The 17,606-nt window shown below is 40.7% G+C and overlaps 5 non-coding genes across 5 annotated transcripts; 2 read left to right on the top strand and 3 right to left on the bottom strand.

Moving 5' to 3' along the window:
* Positions 1-1,089: 1,089 nt before the first annotated feature.
* On the bottom strand, positions 1,090-1,163 carry trnai-aau (transfer RNA isoleucine (anticodon AAU)). The gene has a single exon. It is a non-coding gene; the product is annotated as a tRNA-Ile (tRNA).
* Positions 1,164-1,724: 561 nt separating this feature from the next.
* trnag-gcc (transfer RNA glycine (anticodon GCC)) lies at positions 1,725-1,795 on the bottom strand. The gene has a single exon. It is a non-coding gene; the product is annotated as a tRNA-Gly (tRNA).
* A 4,597-nt stretch (positions 1,796-6,392) lies between these two features.
* LOC138236883 (U4 spliceosomal RNA) lies at positions 6,393-6,534 on the bottom strand. Its single transcript, XR_011188863.1, has one exon. It is a non-coding gene; the product is annotated as a U4 spliceosomal RNA (small nuclear RNA).
* A 2,246-nt stretch (positions 6,535-8,780) lies between these two features.
* Positions 8,781-8,852, top strand: trnag-ucc (transfer RNA glycine (anticodon UCC)). The gene has a single exon. It is a non-coding gene; the product is annotated as a tRNA-Gly (tRNA).
* A 1,174-nt stretch (positions 8,853-10,026) lies between these two features.
* Positions 10,027-10,100, top strand: trnat-agu (transfer RNA threonine (anticodon AGU)). Its single transcript has one exon. It is a non-coding gene; the product is annotated as a tRNA-Thr (tRNA).
* Positions 10,101-17,606: the final 7,506 nt, after the last annotated feature.

The raw sequence follows: 17,606 nt of genomic DNA, 5'->3' as shown, positions 1-17,606 counted from the left end.
AAACCCCGCTTTTTATCCACCTCATTAGTGCCCACCTTTGATACTAACTGTGCAATATACCGCACTGAGTCTCCCACATCACCAAACACCAAGTCTTTAGGCGTGTTATTATTTCTCTCCGAAGGCTTGACACGTTTGGTTTTGATCAGCGTCTTAACAGCCGTCTCCGATGCAGTCACCACCTTAGGGTCCGACGTTTCCACCACACTTTTTTCACCGCTCGTCGATACAGCTGCTGTGTGAATAACGCCAATGCTCCATATCTCAAAATCAGAAAACTACACTGTGATAAAAATAAAAGACTTTTCAACACAACAATCAATTAAATCTAAATGGTCAAAATCAGAAAACTATGATAACTATGATAAAAACGCCACATATGTGGCACATCCTTACACAAAGGGCTGCGGGTGAATGGAAAAAGTTACCCGGACATGTTGTTACACCGGTTTCCTTTAAGACTGTGGTGGTGCTACTGGGTTAAGCGGCATGGTTAACGGCATACAGACCCCTGGCACAGACCACTTGTGCCAGGGGTCTGTATGCCATTCCCAAAATCCACCTGCTGGATTTTGGGAACTTCAGGACGAGTGGGAATTTTCTCCTATCTGTCAATTCTGTTTTGTTTTGGAGACTCTTGGCTGCCTATGTTGTACAGTGCAGCGTGAAGGAAACATTTTCCAAAACTGTGTCAACTCAAAATTTGTAAGAAAACCTCTCTAGCTGCTTTAACTCTCTTCATTTTTGTCATTTAATGTGACACTCGATGTATAACTGGAGCCTCACATATGCAAATGGTGAGGCTCCAGTTCGACACCACTTTACAGTATCTGACAAAAGCATGGCAGATTGTGCCATGACCGGCAGATAACTTCTGCTTATTTTTACCATATTAAACATTGGAAATCCAACCACTTGCATTTGTGACACTTGATTTTGGCTCCACCTAAGACACTCTTAAATCTTCAAACACTTTTCTCTTCTCCCGCAACACTCTTGTCTGTCGGCACTATGTGGCAGCGTTGCATGACAACCCATCTCACCACGGAAAGGAACCTAACAGCTTTGGTAAGAGAGGAGAAAAGGACCTGGCCCGTACGGGGCTCGAACCCGTGACCTTGGCGTTATTAGCACCACGCTCTAACCAGCTGAGCTAACCGGCCTCACGACAGTAATCCTCTCTGTGCTGCAAAAAATCGATCTCAGGGAATTTCTTTTGCCCTCCTTTGAATAGAAAGCCGTGTAATTCAGTGTACGGGCTTTCTCGTGCATTTTCATGGTTCTTGTAACCCAAATCCTACACTGGCCTGAATTGCCCCCCCATTTCACAGCATTTTTCAGCTGATTTAAAATGTACCTAAAGGAGAAGCATTATTGAAGACCATCAATTACCAAAAGCTTTTGTCAAAGGTTTTGGTGGTCATTTTTAATGACCACAGAGCGCTGTGATCTCGGTTTTACATCTCATCCAAAAGACAGCGCCCTCTTACAACACAGCATCTCCGTCACTATACTGGGGCATTGGGACCCGCACAGACCTCAGGGTGAGCGCCCCCCCCCGCCGGCACCATTAACACCGCTTCCAGCTGAAAGCTTTGTTTTTTCCTGTAGCTCACCCTCATCCGGGTACTGACCTGGCTCACACCTGCTTAGCTTCAGTGGGTTTTTTGAGTTGCGAGTTGCAAGGGGATGCAAGTGATGGAGCCGCTTGCTGCAAAAGCCACTGCATTGGCCGGGAATCGAACCCGAGCCTCCCGCATGGCAGGCGAGAATTCTACCACTGAACCACCAATGCTTAGTGCCTGGGACTTCAAAAAAGACGCTTTTTTGGTGCTCTGTGCAAAACGCGTCGACATCTGCTTCCAGCTGCAAAATGCCATTCACGGACGCTGAAGAATTTATTTCCAAGGCAGCGGGTACAAGCGATTGGGTGTTTTAAAACCACCAGAAACAGCAAAGAGGCGCGCTTCTTTGCTTGCGCCGGAACACACCAACTGGAGGCGGACAACGTAGTCGGCAGGATTCGAGCTTGCGCGGGGAGACCCCAACGGATTTCTAGTCCATCGCCTTAACCACTCGGCCACGACTACAGCAAGCCCCGCTGCCGCTGCGTTCTTGCTACAATCTTACCTGGATCGCGAGGCGCCGGCGGAAGCCTATTTCAAAGTCGTTCTCCGTTTCAAAAAAACATTTCCACAATACAAGCCTTGCAGACAGACACGCCTCAGAGGACTTAAGGGTGGCTTCATGTCGGAATGATAAAGTCTCCCCGTCCGGACATGAAAATGCCACTTTGTTACACACAAAAAAAGAATCAACAACAGAGAAATGCCCACAAGCATTTGAAAGCCGCACCACGTCGCACTTGAAATAGCTCTTACATTAGTGGTAGATGCAGGAATCGCCTTTTTATTTACGCTCTTACCAACGCGATGGAAAGCAAAACAAAGCAAAGCAGAGCAAAACAAAACGAACAAACGAAAACCCTCACGTCCCGCACTCGCATATAACGCCGTTACGTGCCCAAGCGGTATTGTACGTCATCGTAGCACTGCACCCCGGGGCGTACGGTATAAGGGAAGGAGCACACGCCATGAATCGCCTCGAATCACTCCCTACAGCTGTAAGGCGCCTTGAAGCGTGCACCCCCAACGTTCTTCTTTGCGCATCTGTGAAAGGTAAACTCTTGCGCAAACTCTGAACCAGCTCTAAGGAAACTAATCCGATTAGACGTTACTTTGACTCATCCTTTAAGGGACCCTTGTTAATTGGAGAAATCAATGATTTCGAATGAATTCTGTATGCGTTAAAAGACAGCTATACACAGAAAACATGCAGGACACTGCTCATGATGTTTCCCGAGCCGAAACACAGTGCGTTTTTCCAAGCCATTTGACAAAGCCCGCCCACTGAAAACTGCAGCAGATCGTGTAAAGGCGTTCAACTTTGTAACTACTGCACGCACAGGAAGCAGAATCAATTCCTCTTTTCAAACTGTCAAAGGTTTGCTGCAGGACATCGCACAATCTCTTTTGAACGGGGACAAACGATTTCTTATGGGGCGCAGTAAGTACAGACGTTTATAAAGCTCCACTCATGCCGACGATGCAGCATGAAGAAGCGCAACCTAACGTTTGACAGACAAAAGCCGGGCGCCGCTACGAGCAATATGAAATCAAACTGACAGCACACGACGTTTCGCGCTGACTCAAAAGTGATCTCGACAGACGCTGTTCTCTGCATAACGCTGAAAGAGCTAAAGAGCGTTTCTGTTGAGACGTAACCCAGTGGGCAAAAGACGTATAATATACGTCTATTAAACGCATACCTTAGACGTCTAAATGTGGTCTACAATTCGTCTAGAATGAAATTCTAATGTACGTCTAAAGTTATACGTCTATGTTTAGACGTTCATTATACATAAATGGTTGGAGTTCTATTATACGGATAAATTTAGAGGACTATTATACATATATGGTTGGAGTTCCGGATAACTTTAGAGGTCTATTATACGGATAACTTTAGAGGACTATTATACGTATATGGTTAGAGGTCTATTATACGTATAACTTTAGAGGTCTATTATACGTATATGGTTAGAGGTCTATTATACGTATAACTTTAGAGGTCTATTATACGTATATGGTTAGAGGTCTATTATACGGATAACTTTAGAGGTCTATTATACGTATATGGTTAGAGGTCTATTATACGCATAACTTTAGAGGTCTATTATACGTATATGGTTAGAGGTCTTTTATACGGATAATTTTAGAGGTCTATTATACGTATATGGGTAGAGGTCTATTATACATCAAAGATAGATTTTATAGGTGTAGAAACAAGTAAACCAAGCCAATGATTAGGTTTAGAAATTTATTCTGAAAATACACATTCACACCTGAAACATATGTATTTCAAATTATACATTGTATACAATCAATCAACAATCAACATATGGGCAATAATCATAAAAAACACAACTAGTCTTAAACTTCACCTACAAATTCTGGTAACATGGCAATATACAGTATAGTAATGACAAACACAAAACTAATTACATTAACACACTAACTCAAAACCACATTTTGATTCAAATATACATTTTAAAATGTACAACTTCTATATTTCCAAGAAAAAAAAAATATTACAATGGAAGTTAAGACGATTTTTGTCCACTATTTGCAAACCCTGTCTAATTGTCCTGTTAGAACCAAAAACCTATTATTTTCAGAGTCCAGATCTCCTGGCCCCCTGCCTTGCATATGCATTCTTCAAGTAACACATTGTGTGCTCCTTTATTTCTTTTTCTGTTGATGTAGGGTGGGACTTCAGCACCGCAGCTAGGAGAAAATTATATAATATTACTTCCCAAATAAATGATGATTAATATCTTCTTTAGTATAATCTAAAAAATGAACGGTTTACTAAGCTCAAAGCTGAAATCAATGTATAAAATTTGGCTTGCATCATAGCAGTTGAGCAATAAAGTCTATCCTAATTAAAGAGTACCCAAAGTTTGAAAGTACAACATAGAATAAGAATAAGAGAAATGGCAAAACGATTTTGTGTCATCTTCCCCATTCACACTATTTTATGTGCCATTTTTTTGCTTATTCACATACTATTTTAATCAAAATAATATTAAGAAAGATCTGTATGTATTCAGATAGTATTATTATTGTTCATACTTACTCGTCAAAAGAGGATTGCTGAGATATTTGCGGATATACTTCTACGTTTGAAAAACGTGTCCAAAATGGTGACCAACGAATACTAGCAATGCATTGTGGTATATAACCGGAAAATATGCTGGGTTCGATATTTTCTCAACGTATGCGTTTATTAATGTTGTCGATATTATGGTTGAAATTTAACATTGATAATACATCGCGGCTATGTGCCCCCTGCTATGAGCTGATGTGCAATTTTAACGCATGCAGTTAGTAAGGATCGGTCACTGTTGTATGGTATTATATATAATTACATTATGGAATAGGATGGGGACAGGCCTGGCATCACGGGGGGAGGGGGGAATGTCGCCCCTTCAGTTTTGGGCAAAAAGTTTTACCTAACTTAATTTGCGCCCTAAAAAAATAGTTGTACTTTGTCAATGGTCAGACAACACTAAATGACACGAACAGTCACTCAGTCTGTTTGATGGGCAGGAGGGCTATCCGTCCAGGAACTGCACATATTATTGAGTGTCAACATTACGATCCTGTTTGCTCAGGTGGACCGATTCCTTGCAGTAGTTCCTTGCAGTAACGATTTAATACTTAAAATTGTTATATAACTAGGACTAGTTATAGCAGTCTGTGCTTTCTGTTGGTTTTACAACATTTTTTTCTTAACGATTCAGAACGTCCATGTAGCTGCAAAAATGAACGCTTATGGTACTTTTTGCTCCAGGCAATACAAACCGTGAGAGTGACGAAAAATGTGAAACTGAACTTCATCGCAAATACCAGATTGCTAGTCGTTATCTTCTATCATGAAGCACTAATCAATGGCATAGCTGCGAGATTTCATTTGGGTAGCTGCACCGAACAGCTCCGTTTCAACCGAAATATCACTCCCCCCTCAGAATTTCAGACGCCCCCCTACAGATTTTTCCTCGGGCACCGCACACTGATGGGGGACGGGGTGTCCAGGAAATCGTATCAACTTTTGTCAAGAAAATAAAAATAGAAACTCTATAGGCACTCAAACATTTTACTGTTTTTTTTCAGGCAGGTGGCAAGACCCCTCAGCAAAACCCTTGTATGCTAAGCTGTGGGCATTGATTCGTCGAATATACGTATATTTACGGCGAAATTACGGCTATACGTATATATACGTCGCCTCGACGTATAATCAACGTCGAATTGCAACCGTAAAATCGACGACATGAATAAACGCATATATAACGTCGAAAACACATCTAACACAGTGCCTGAGGCTTTTTACTGTATGTATCGTGTGTGCCGCAACTAGGAGTATACGGCACTCTGCACAGTGTACGAAGTAAATTATTTTCGCAGTAATTAATTTATTATATTTACTATATTTATTATACACATGTAAATTAATTGCTGCGAAAATAATTTACTTCGTACACTGTGCAGAGTGCCGTATACTCCTAGTTGCGGCACACACGATACATACAGTAAAAAGCCTCATGCACTGTGTTAGATGTGTTTTCGACGTTATATATGCGTTTGTTAATGTCGTCAATTTTACGGTTGCAATTCGACGTTGATTATACGTCGAGGCGACGTATATATACGTATAGCCGTAATTTCGCCGTAAATATACGTATATTCGACGAATCAATGCCCACTGGGAACAAGCTCGCTTCTTTCTACCATGATGTCACCATGACCAAATCTGTCTTTAAACACCTTGCTCAGTCTCTAACGAGACTGTCAAAAATAGCTTTCGCTGATTGTATTGCAAACCGGCGGAAGCGGGGTATTGGGAAAAGTTTTCAACTAGCAATAATCCCGCCTCGGCTAAACCTCACAGGCTACGATACTGCCACTGCGCAAAGCTGACGGTTGCCAGGCAACCGCGGGGATCCTATGGAAATCGTTATCAATCGTCTCATGGCATGTCGTTGCTGTAACGCTTCATATTTGTCGTCTTCTTCTAGCTTGAGGTTTTGAAGAATTTCATGACAGACAAGGGCTCCGTTGGGAACAAAGAAACCCGTTGATTCTTTTCAGCAGCAGAAATACAACCCTTTAAATACAAGATGACAGAACAATGACGAAGGGCATGCCGGGAGGAACTCATGCACTACAGAGGAAAGGGGGTGGGCACGTACAGTTCACATTCAAGCCACAAGTACTCTTCTCGGATGTTGCACAAACAAATCCTAACGTCTTGAAAGCATTGAGGCATGTTTGTGTCCCACTTCCCGTGGCTGCAGGATGACTGACACGAACGGACAAACACAATCTGTGGCGTTTAGCGTGACATAGTCTTGCAGGCATCGTGCTGTCTCACTGCAATACTATACCGCTGGAGGAAACAGTCCATCTGGCCATGAAACTCATTTGAACGTCTAGCTACAGCAACTAACAATATCATGATTTATTCAGGATGTGTGGAATCAGCACGTCCCGGAGACAGCTTCCGAAATCTTGAGCATTCTCTGGTGGTAGGGGCGTTCAAGATGGCGCTCAGGTGGGAGGTAAAGTTTAGTGGTTGAGGATTTTTTTTGAGTTTTTCATGACCTGAATGTTAATTTTTGCTTTTTTTGACTACAGAAAAATAAGGACTTAACACTACTTGTTTAAACTTCAGTTATAATTGAAAGAAAAAAAAACTATTTTTTTTAGGTTTAAGAATTTCGATATGAGTAACACTGGGAAAAGAAAAGAGAGTGCTGGGTCTTCGAAGGAGAACTCTAAGATACCTCAATCGTATATGTATAGCACTACAAGAAAATTGATGGCAACTAAAGGGAAAAGTGAAGCAGCTGGAGGGGACGTGGAAAGAGTGCTGGAGATGCGCTCGTACGCGAGCGCTCGCAGCCCAAGTGAGACTCAGCTGCCAGAGGAAGAGCCGGAGTCCCTGCCCAGCACACCTGTGAAAACCCCGGCAGCCAAGAGAGGAAGGGGCAACCTGACGCTGGAGGAGCTCCAGACCAACATCTTCAACATGATGGCACAGAGCATGGGTGAGCTGAAGGAAATGACTTGATCTAATACAGTCGCAATCGAAAGTCTTAAAAAGTCCATGGACTGTGTGTTTAAAGAGGTTGAAGACTTAAAGAGTGAAGTAAAAGTTCTTAAACAAGTAAATACCAAACAAGAAAAGCATATTAAAGAACTTGAATTGAAAGTGAACGATGTAGATAGATACCGTCGATGATGGAATTTAAAATTATTTGGAGTTAAAGAGGAACGTGATAAGGACCTTGTTGCAACAGTGAAGGGTATCTGTAAAAGGACCCTGCCGGACCAGGAGGACGTAATATCGGCCATTGACTTTGTTCACAAGCTCGGGAGAGCGAACATGTCTGGGCAAGTGCTCCCCAGATCGATTATAATACAGTTCACCAAGAGGACGGCGAGGGACATGCTGTGGCAAGCGGCGAGGGGGAATGAGTATTTGAATGGGAACAAACTGAGGTTTGCAGAGGACCTGTCTGCTGCGGACAGGAGTACCAGGAACCAGCTGTGGCCCCAGGTTGAAGCTGCCAGAAGAGAGGGGAGGAGAGCCTACTTTGTGGGAGCGAGGGCCTTTGTGGACGGGAAGGAGATTTGCTCCCAGTGACTGCTCAGTTAATGATTATGTTTGGTTTTATTTGTTATACCAGTATATACTAGTGTTTCTTTAGTGTTAGTTTGGAATGGTGTAGTTAAGTGTTAAGGACTGTTATAGTTCTGGTTCTTTGAAAAACTCAATAGTTTAGACAGTCTTAGAGTTAGTTATTTGCTTTTGTGTATGTCTTTTTCATGAATGCCAGAGGTACTCGAAATGTTGTTAAAAGAAAAACTGTGTGCTGAGTTTTATTTTTTACAGGAAACGCATGCATGTTGAAACTAAAGTTTATAAATAATTGAGAAATATTAAAGCAAGGAAAATATGATACATGTAAAATATACAATTTGATCACATAATTACTTAATTACCTCTGGTAGTTAAATGCTTTTTTCTGCTGCATTTTTTTTCTCTTGTACATGACTCTGATCCTCTTGTTGTATTTGTATTTGTAAATTCTATGTTTAATAAAATTTTTTTTAAAAAAAGCATTCTCTGGTGGTGTCCTGCAGACTTCCTGTGGGCATGCGTTGGTGGTATAGTGGTGAGCATAGCTGCCTTCCAAGCAGTTGACCCGGGTTCGATTCCCGGCCAACGCAGTGGTGAATGTTTTCGAATGCTATCATGAGCCTTGGATTGTGACTAGCAAAGCGAAGCCTTTTGAAAGAGCTAAAGCACTGAAAAACGGAATTGAGGGAGAATCTTACAGGGGATTCTGAGTGGTGTCTGCATACACGCAGTCCAATATGGGTGCTGAAAGCTTGAGCTACTCTCAATGTCATGCTGGCTTTCCCCGGAGTAAATCTGTTACATTGAAAGAATGCTTCTCGCAGGTTCAAAAAGGGACCCTTGTTAATTGGAGAAATCAATGATTTCAAATGAATTCTGTATGCGTTAAAAGACAGCTATACACAGAAAACATGCAGGACACTGCTCATGCGTGTGGAGTTCAGCCGAAACACAGTGCGTTTTTTCAAGCCATCTGACAAAGCCCGCCCACTGAAAACTGCAGCAGATCGTGTAAAGACGTTCAACTTTGTAACTACTGCACGCACAGGAAGCAGAATAAATTCCTCTTTTCAAACTGTCAAAGGTTTGCTTTACGAACGCCGCAGGACATCGCACAATCTCTTTTGAACAGGGACAAACGATTTCTTATGGGGCGCAGTAAGTACTGTTACTGTCACTGCTCGATACCGACGTTGGCCTACTATACCATGTTCAGCCACCGCTAGAAAATGTACGGCTCTAGCACCGGAGCAAGCAACAGGAGGGCCGACGTCAAACAGGCACATGTGTCAGACATGGAGAGCGACGAGAATGAGATTTGAACCCATGACTGCAGAGCACAATGAATTAGCAGTCCATCACCTTAACCACTCAGCCACCTTGTCGACGAAACTGGGCTGTCCGGACATGGGTTGGCGCGCTCCAGATGATCTTTTTCTTTTTTTTCCCTCGTACTCGAGGGTCATTTTCCTGTTCCACATGTGATTTCAACATTTTCCTTGGGAGATGTCAAGCCAGCAAGCCACTGCTGTGGTTCAGTGGCCAGTGTGGAGTTCAGTGGCCCTGTTGTACACAGAAAGCATATTGAGCTCCTTGGACATGAAAAGTTCCAGATAAGAGCCATTTGTCATCCTTTCTCTTGGTGTCGATGTTGCTATTGTATGTAAAGGTGGCAACTTGCTCAGCAAGCAGGCGGAGCACACACCGAATGCAGATGTGTCTGAGTGGTGTGTCCAAGTGGCTGCAAAAGAACAGCACTCCTGGGGCGCCGTGGCTTAGTTGGTTAAAGCGCCTGCCTAGTAAACAGAATATCCTGGGTTCGAATCCCAGCGGTGCCTTCTTTGTTGTGTCTTCTCGAACAGAACTGGTCATTACAGACAACCGCCTACGGCTAGACTTAATTAAATGCAAGTATTCATTTCCTGTCTTTAACGCGACTTGTTTTTCTTAAAATGGATGCAACTTGCAAAACATGAAATACAAGCCTTGCTAATCAGCGCTAGCGGCTGGCAAAAAAAAAAGAAGTCAGCAATGTTTTTTTCTTTAACCTTAACCCTGCTAATGGAGAAGAGTTAAATGACCGAGTCAATGCAGCTTAAACGATGCGCAAGTCGGGTTCTTAGCTGAAAGGGTGGTAAATCACACTCACCCCAGTCCTTAATCTTTTAAAGAGGATACAAAATTGAACCTAGTCGCCACATCACATACATCCTGTTCAATGATAAAAAGGTAACATCTATCCTCGCTCCAGAGTAAATCTCACGTTGAGGGCATCTTTTTTTTCACTTTACCGTGAGTCGGGCTCGGCTGCACAGAGGAGAGAGCAGACCAATGAGGTCACAGGGACAGGGGAGTCACACGCTGGCGGTTTGAATACGCGGAAGATCACTGAGGGATCCACAGTATGTGGACCCTCCGTTCGCCATCAGTCCGCACTCCGGACTCTGAATCCTGCCATCCGAGTTAAGATCTCAGCGGAACCTGAGGTGCAGTTCCTTCTTAAAACGTAATCTGGTGAGCATTTCTAGAATCGCACTTGTATAGATGCAGCCTTTAATGTGTTGCTAGGTTAAAATTGATGACTTCTTGTATTTCAGTAGGCAACTGCCCTCTTGATTTTGGATTTAATCTCTTTATTACAGGGGCGCTTTTATGAAGACAGAGTCATGTTCAGGTACTTTGTTTGATGGAGGAAGCTTATTTCGGACTCTGTGATCTGCTCACCTGGAAAGGTCTGCTGTACTACTACAAGAGAGAAGTAGAGTCTGGAAGAAGGGACAATTTTATGATGCTTTGGAAGATAATGTTTTTTTTTTCTTATACTGAAAATGAAAAGTAGTTGTTTCTATATGGACTCAGTCTTTGGAATTTGTATATTTATATATTTCAGTGAACCCTCAGCCATTCCTTCTGTATTGTAATTCAATTTCTCTTTTAAAATTCCTTCCCCACTTCTAGGACCTGCAGTTGCTGAACTCCACAATGGCTTCTATTGGAAAGTCTGTGACTGAGACCAAGTAAGTGTTCACTTTTTTATGAAACCATTATTTATTTTGGAGCAATGAGCAATTCTTATATAAATGCAATAAAATCATTATGCTCAAACTATGAGAGAGAATTTTAAGGATAATTTAAGAAATCAGTCTTAGCTTGTTTCTATACACAGATGGTATTATTTATTTTCAAAGGAAACCCGCGAGGATTCCCCTGGTGTGCAAGATGTGCCTGAATACTTTTGATCAGCTTCCTGCTCACTTCAAGAGAGCGTGTATGAAGCATGCCACGGCAGAAGAGATCGGGATGGCCTCTCAACAGACGAGGGAGGACATGATGAATCACCTGAAGAACGGGGTCATTGTGGATTACCACAGATAAGAGATCAAAGGACACTTTGTGGGCTTGAAATACAAAGAAAATCTTGTTCTATGGTACAAGATAAATACAAAACTTAAGCTTTTATTTTAATTAGATTTATTTATAAAGCATAAGCAATCATTTATTACATTAATATATGTGAAAATAACATTTTAGTATCATACATTTAGTATATTTAGTTCCTAATGCTGAAAGAAATGATCATAGAACATGACATCTAACCTTACCTGCGGTGTTTTTAATCCCTATTGCTCAATGCACGGTGAAAGCATTGCATACATATGTCTGACAATGAGGAATGGGCCCCTGAGACAGTCATTTGCCTGTTTCACAAATGATCGTATTTTACTAGAGATTCTGTTTGGGATTCAGATGTGCATTCTGACAGCAATCCCTTTCAATAAATGATACGTTCTGGATGAGGTCAAAGGTGTTGGAACACTGTATTTAGGATGTGTTTGCAGTGATTGTGTGTCTTCTGCTTCAACGCAGTGATATATAGACGTGCTCCTGTAATTTATTGGTACAAGCCCAGGGCAGTGAGCAGTCTGAGGATTTATTTCCAGACGGCATAGAGCAGTGAAGCAGTGAAGTAGTGCAACACACTGGATCATTATATTGTTAGAATCTATTCTACTTACATTATTACATTATACACAATTTGAGTTCATTTTAAAAAGTAAAATGTAATGAAAGGAATGCATTTTCATAAGAAAGATAATACCGATATGCATGTGATAATCTTCCTTATATCATGTACTGTGTCATTTGGACACTTTGTGGGATTGAAATACAAAGAAAACCATGTTATATGGTACAAGATAAATACAAAACTTAAGCTTTTATTTTAATTAGATTTGTTTATAAAGCATAAGCAATCATTTATTACATCGCTTCTTGAATTAAATCTTTTGACAAGAGGTAAGACTTCTATTTTACATTTAAACCCATGTTTAGCTGTGTTTTTTAGATTTAACTGAACCAATTTCTGTGTGTGATAATGTCCTTGAATTCTGACAACATCACACTAAATTACATGATATAAAACAGCTAATGTTTCTAGAGATAGAATGTTTCTAGAATGTTTCTGGGATGCTGGGATGTTTCTGGGATGCTTCTAATTACTTTTTATTACCAGGGACAGTTTAATTCACCTTGTACAGTACTGAAAGACCAAGATGCTTTTTTCTAAAGTTATTTAACATTTTATAGAACTTTGTCTACTATGGCAACATGATGAGCTTGGTGAAACTTGGAAAAATACTGCTTGGACACTTATCTTAAGATAAAGATAGGATAAAGGTTTATCTTTTGCACCTACCTGACCCCCAGGGAAGGCCAATGCTTTCTAAGTTGATGGTTCCCTACAGTAGACTGTACCTTATCTTCAAAGGTAATGTATATTGACCCAAATCAGTTTTGGACTCCAATCTACTGACGAAATGGAGCCTATCCTTTTTTCAGGATTTTAGCATCATACGTTTGGTATATTTAGTCCCTAATGATGAAAGAAATGATCATAGAACATTTGGACACTTTGTGGGCTTGAAATACAAAGAAAATCATGTTCTATGGTACAAGATAAATACAAAACTTAAGCTTTTATTTTAATTCGATTTCTTTATAAAGCATAAGCAATCATTTATTACATCGCTTCTTGAATTAAATCTTTTGACAAGAGGTAAGACTTCTGTTACATTTAAACCCATGTTTAGCTGTGTTTTTTAGATTTAACTGAACCAATTTCTGTGTGTGATAATGTCCTTGAATTCTGACAACATCACACTAAATTACATGATATAAAACAACTAATGTTTCTAGAGATAAAGTTTCTGAGATGCTTCTAATTACTTTTTATTACCAGGGACAGTTTAATTCACCTTGTACAGTACTGTAAGACCAAGATGCTTTTTTTTAAAGTTATTTAACATTTTATAGAACTTTGTCTACTATGGCAACATGATGAGCTTGGTGAAACTTGGAAAAATACTGCTTGGCCACTTATCTTAAGATAAAGATAGGATAAAGGTTTATCTTTTGCACCTACCTGACCCCCAGGGAAGGCCAATGCTTTCTAAGTTGATGGTTCCCTACAGTAGACTGTACTTTAATTTCAAAGGTAATGTATATTGACCCAAATCAGTTTTGGAATCCAGTCTACTGACGAGATGGAGCACATCCTTTTTTCAGGATTTTAGCATCATACGTTTGGTATATTTAGTCCCTAATGCTGGAAAGAAATGATCATAGAACATTTGGACACTTTGTGGGCTTGAAATACAAAGAAAATCATGTTCTATGGTACAAGATAAATACAAAACTTAAGCTTTTATTTTAATTAGATTTGTTTATAAAGCATAAGCAATCATTTATTACATTAATATATGTGAAAATAACATTTTAGCATCATACGTTTAGTATATTTAGTCCCTAATGCTGAAAGAAATGATCATAGAACATGACATCTAACTTTACCTGCGGTGTTTTTAATCCCTATTGCTCAATGCACGGTGAAAGCATTGCATACATGTGTCTGACAATGAGGAATGGGCCCCTGAGACAGTCATTTGCCTGTTTCACAAATGATCGTATTTTACTAGAGATTCTGTTTGGGATTCAGATGTGCATTCGGACAGGAATCCCTTTCAAGAAATGATACGCTCTGGATGAGGTCAAAGGTGCTGGAACACTGTATTTAGGATGTGTTTGAAGTGATTGTGTGTCTCCTGCTTCAACGCAGTGATATATAGATGTGCTCCTGTAATTTATTGGTACAAGCCCAGGGCAGTGAGCAGTCTGAGGATTTATTTCCAGACGGCATAGAGCGGTGAAGCAGTGAAGTAGTGCAACACACTGGATCATTATATTATTAGAATCTATTCTACTTACATTATTACATTATACACAATTTGAGTTCATTTTAAAAAGTAAAATGTAATGAAAGGAATGCATTTTCATAAGAAAGATAATACCGATATGCATGTGATAATCTTCCTTATATCATGTAGTGCGTCATTTGGACACTTTGTGGGATTGAAATACAAAGAAAACCATGTTATATGGTACAAGATAAATACAAAACTTAATCTTTTATTTTAATTAGATTTGTTTATAAAGCATAAGCAATCATTTATTACATCGCTTCTTGAATTAAATCTTTTGACAAGAGGTAAGACTTCTATTTTACATTTAAACCCATGTTTAGCTGTGTTTTTTAGATTTAACTGAACCAATTTCTGTGTGTGATAATGTCCTTGAATTCTGACAACATCACACTAAATTACATGATATAAAACAGCTAATGTTTCTAGAGATAGAATGTTTCTAGAATGTTTCTGGGATGCTGGGATGTTTCTGGGATGCTTCTAATTACTTTTTATTACCAGGGACAGTTTAATTCACCTTGTACAGTACTGAAAGACCAAGATGCTTTTTTCTAAAGTTATTTAACATTTTATAGAACTTTGTCTACTATGGCAACATGATGAGCTTGGTGAAACTTGGAAAAATACTGCTTGGACACTTATCTTAAGATAAAGATAGGATAAAGGTTTATCTTTTGCACCTACCTGACCCCCAGGGAAGGCCAATGCTTTCTAAGTTGATGGTTCCCTACAGTAGACTGTACCTTATCTTCAAAGGTAATGTATATTGACCCAAATCAGTTTTGTACTCCAATCTACTGACGAAATGGAGCCTATCCTTTTTTCAGGATTTTAGCATCATACGTTTGGTATATTTAGTCCCTAATGATGAAAGAAATGATCATAGAACATTTGGACACTTTGTGGGCTTGAAATACAAAGAAAATCATGTTCTATGGTACAAGATAAATACAAAACTTAAGCTTTTATTTTAATTAGATTTATTTATAAAGCATAAGCAATCATTTATTACATTAATATATGTGTGTAGCGGCGAGGCTTATTAATAAGGCAGAATTAAGTGTTCTGAGCCTTCCCAAATGAGGCCCCATTTCTCTGTTCATCTCTGTGGTGCAGCCACAGAGAAACTGTTCTGCAGGGTGATTTAAGGTCCTAGGACAGCTCCCAAAGGGGGATGCACTTAGCTAAGCCTGGCTATCATGATCAATGGTCATCCATTGGCGCCTATCTGTCTAGGGAGTGCCAGTTGGACATCTGGACTGCATTACTAAGTGTCAGGACTAAGTGACTCATATCTCACCTTGATCAATCAATCAGGGACTGGTAGGGCCGAGTAACCCACGTGGGACTCTGATGCCCATGGAACTTTCAGCCAATCAATGAGCTGAAGTTCCTCCAGGTAAAAACAGGCAACACAGAGAGCCTGTGAGATTCAGTAAGATTCAGAAGGGAGGATTCAGAGGATTCTGTGGACAATTCTAAAGGGAATTCAAAGGAGAATTCCAGGGCAGGACGGCCCAGGAGCAGAAGGCTCCCAAGGGCAGGACATTCTCGCAGCGCGCCTCCTGACCATCCTGAGACTCAGCCCGGACAACCACGGAACGGCCAGTGTGTACGAGTGCCAGAACTTTCCTTTGTTCTAAGAGTCTAGAGCGGAGGTTGCCAGAGAATAACCAGAGGATCCACCCGAGGTTAGCACCAGCAGCAGGCCTTGTGAACAGGTCGGAACTGTGGACAGCTGAATCACTATTCAGAACTAGCTCTTCATCAGAAACGAACCGGTCCTCTTCCTGACTTGCTGGGACCCACAGTCATCTTTTCTCCTGTGCACAAACTTTGCTAGTTAAAGCCCACAGTGAGCATCAGCAGTGCAGCGTCGCAAGCCGCACAGCACAGCCTGGCACGGAGCCAGAGAGCGCGGATTGGACAGCAACAGCCTGCAACTGTTTCTTTGTACCCGCAGGAAGATCTGAATCCCCAAAGATTGGATGAGTATTCAACTTCAATGCATTACAGCTCGAGAATTCAATTGTTATCCCAACCAGTTGATATCAATTTAATTCCTAAGAGTTATGTACTTGTTTGAGTATCTAATGTAGAAGTTATAACCAAGTTCATTAACGAAACGGTCTTAATGAATGATATACTGAACGTATGTCCTCTTGATATGTGTAACACTTCGTAACTGACTGAATATATATCTTTTGTATTCTGATAACCCTCTTGATAAGATCTGTTAGGTTTACATGCATATTTTATGTATTAATAAATGTATCCTCGTGTATTAGTACCTGTGTGTGCGCGTTGTTTGAGTTATGTCACATGGTTGGATTCTAAAGCTATCAAAAGAATCAACTTTGTGATTTACTGCTACAATTAATAATTGTCTCAGTAAATGCCCAAACCCTACAGAACTGGTGCCTTCAGAGACCCCCTACATTTAATTTTGCTATGGCAACATTACATATTTGGCGTCCCTGAACCGGTTTTCTTACATTATTTGGCGTCCCTGGGTGGGCGTGGCAAGACTGAAATGAGTCAACCAAGCGGAATAATTCAATATAAAACGCCGCGGGTTTCATACACAACAATACGGTGTGCTGAAAGCCGAAAGAAAAAAAAGTTCCCCTTGCTCTTTAAGCAGTGCTTGATTGTTTTGTGATCTTTTGCGATCTACCGGGTTGATTGCATACTTGATCTTGTGGTTTTCTGTGGTAAAACTGTGATTTCGTACTTAAAAGTAATACTCTTTAAGTTTAACGATGGTTGCTAAAAGGTCTGAATTCGAGTCGCTATTAAGCACTCTCTCTAGCAGCGACAGGTCTGACCACGATCTCTTCCATATCTCCGTCAGCGGAGAAGCTAGAAGGATAAATCTCCATTCTCTGAGAGAGCTAGCGAAGGACATAGAGAGATTTGACCCCGCAGTGTCAAAGAATAATATCGAGAGTTATATTCAGGACCTCAGGTATACCCTGCAGTATCTGCCAAACGCCACAGAACAGGAGAAAGTGTTTCTGGTCAGGAAAACTACCAGCAGAGCTGTACATGAGTGGATGGCTAGGCAGATGAAAGAAGTCTGTA

The sequence above is a fragment of the Lepisosteus oculatus genome, unplaced genomic scaffold (assembly GCF_040954835.1).
Source record: "Lepisosteus oculatus isolate fLepOcu1 unplaced genomic scaffold, fLepOcu1.hap2 HAP2_SCAFFOLD_94, whole genome shotgun sequence".
Classification (NCBI taxonomy): Eukaryota; Metazoa; Chordata; class Actinopteri; order Semionotiformes; family Lepisosteidae; genus Lepisosteus; species Lepisosteus oculatus.
Note: the sequence above shows the minus strand (reverse complement) of the source record. Positions and strands in the feature narration are given on the sequence as shown.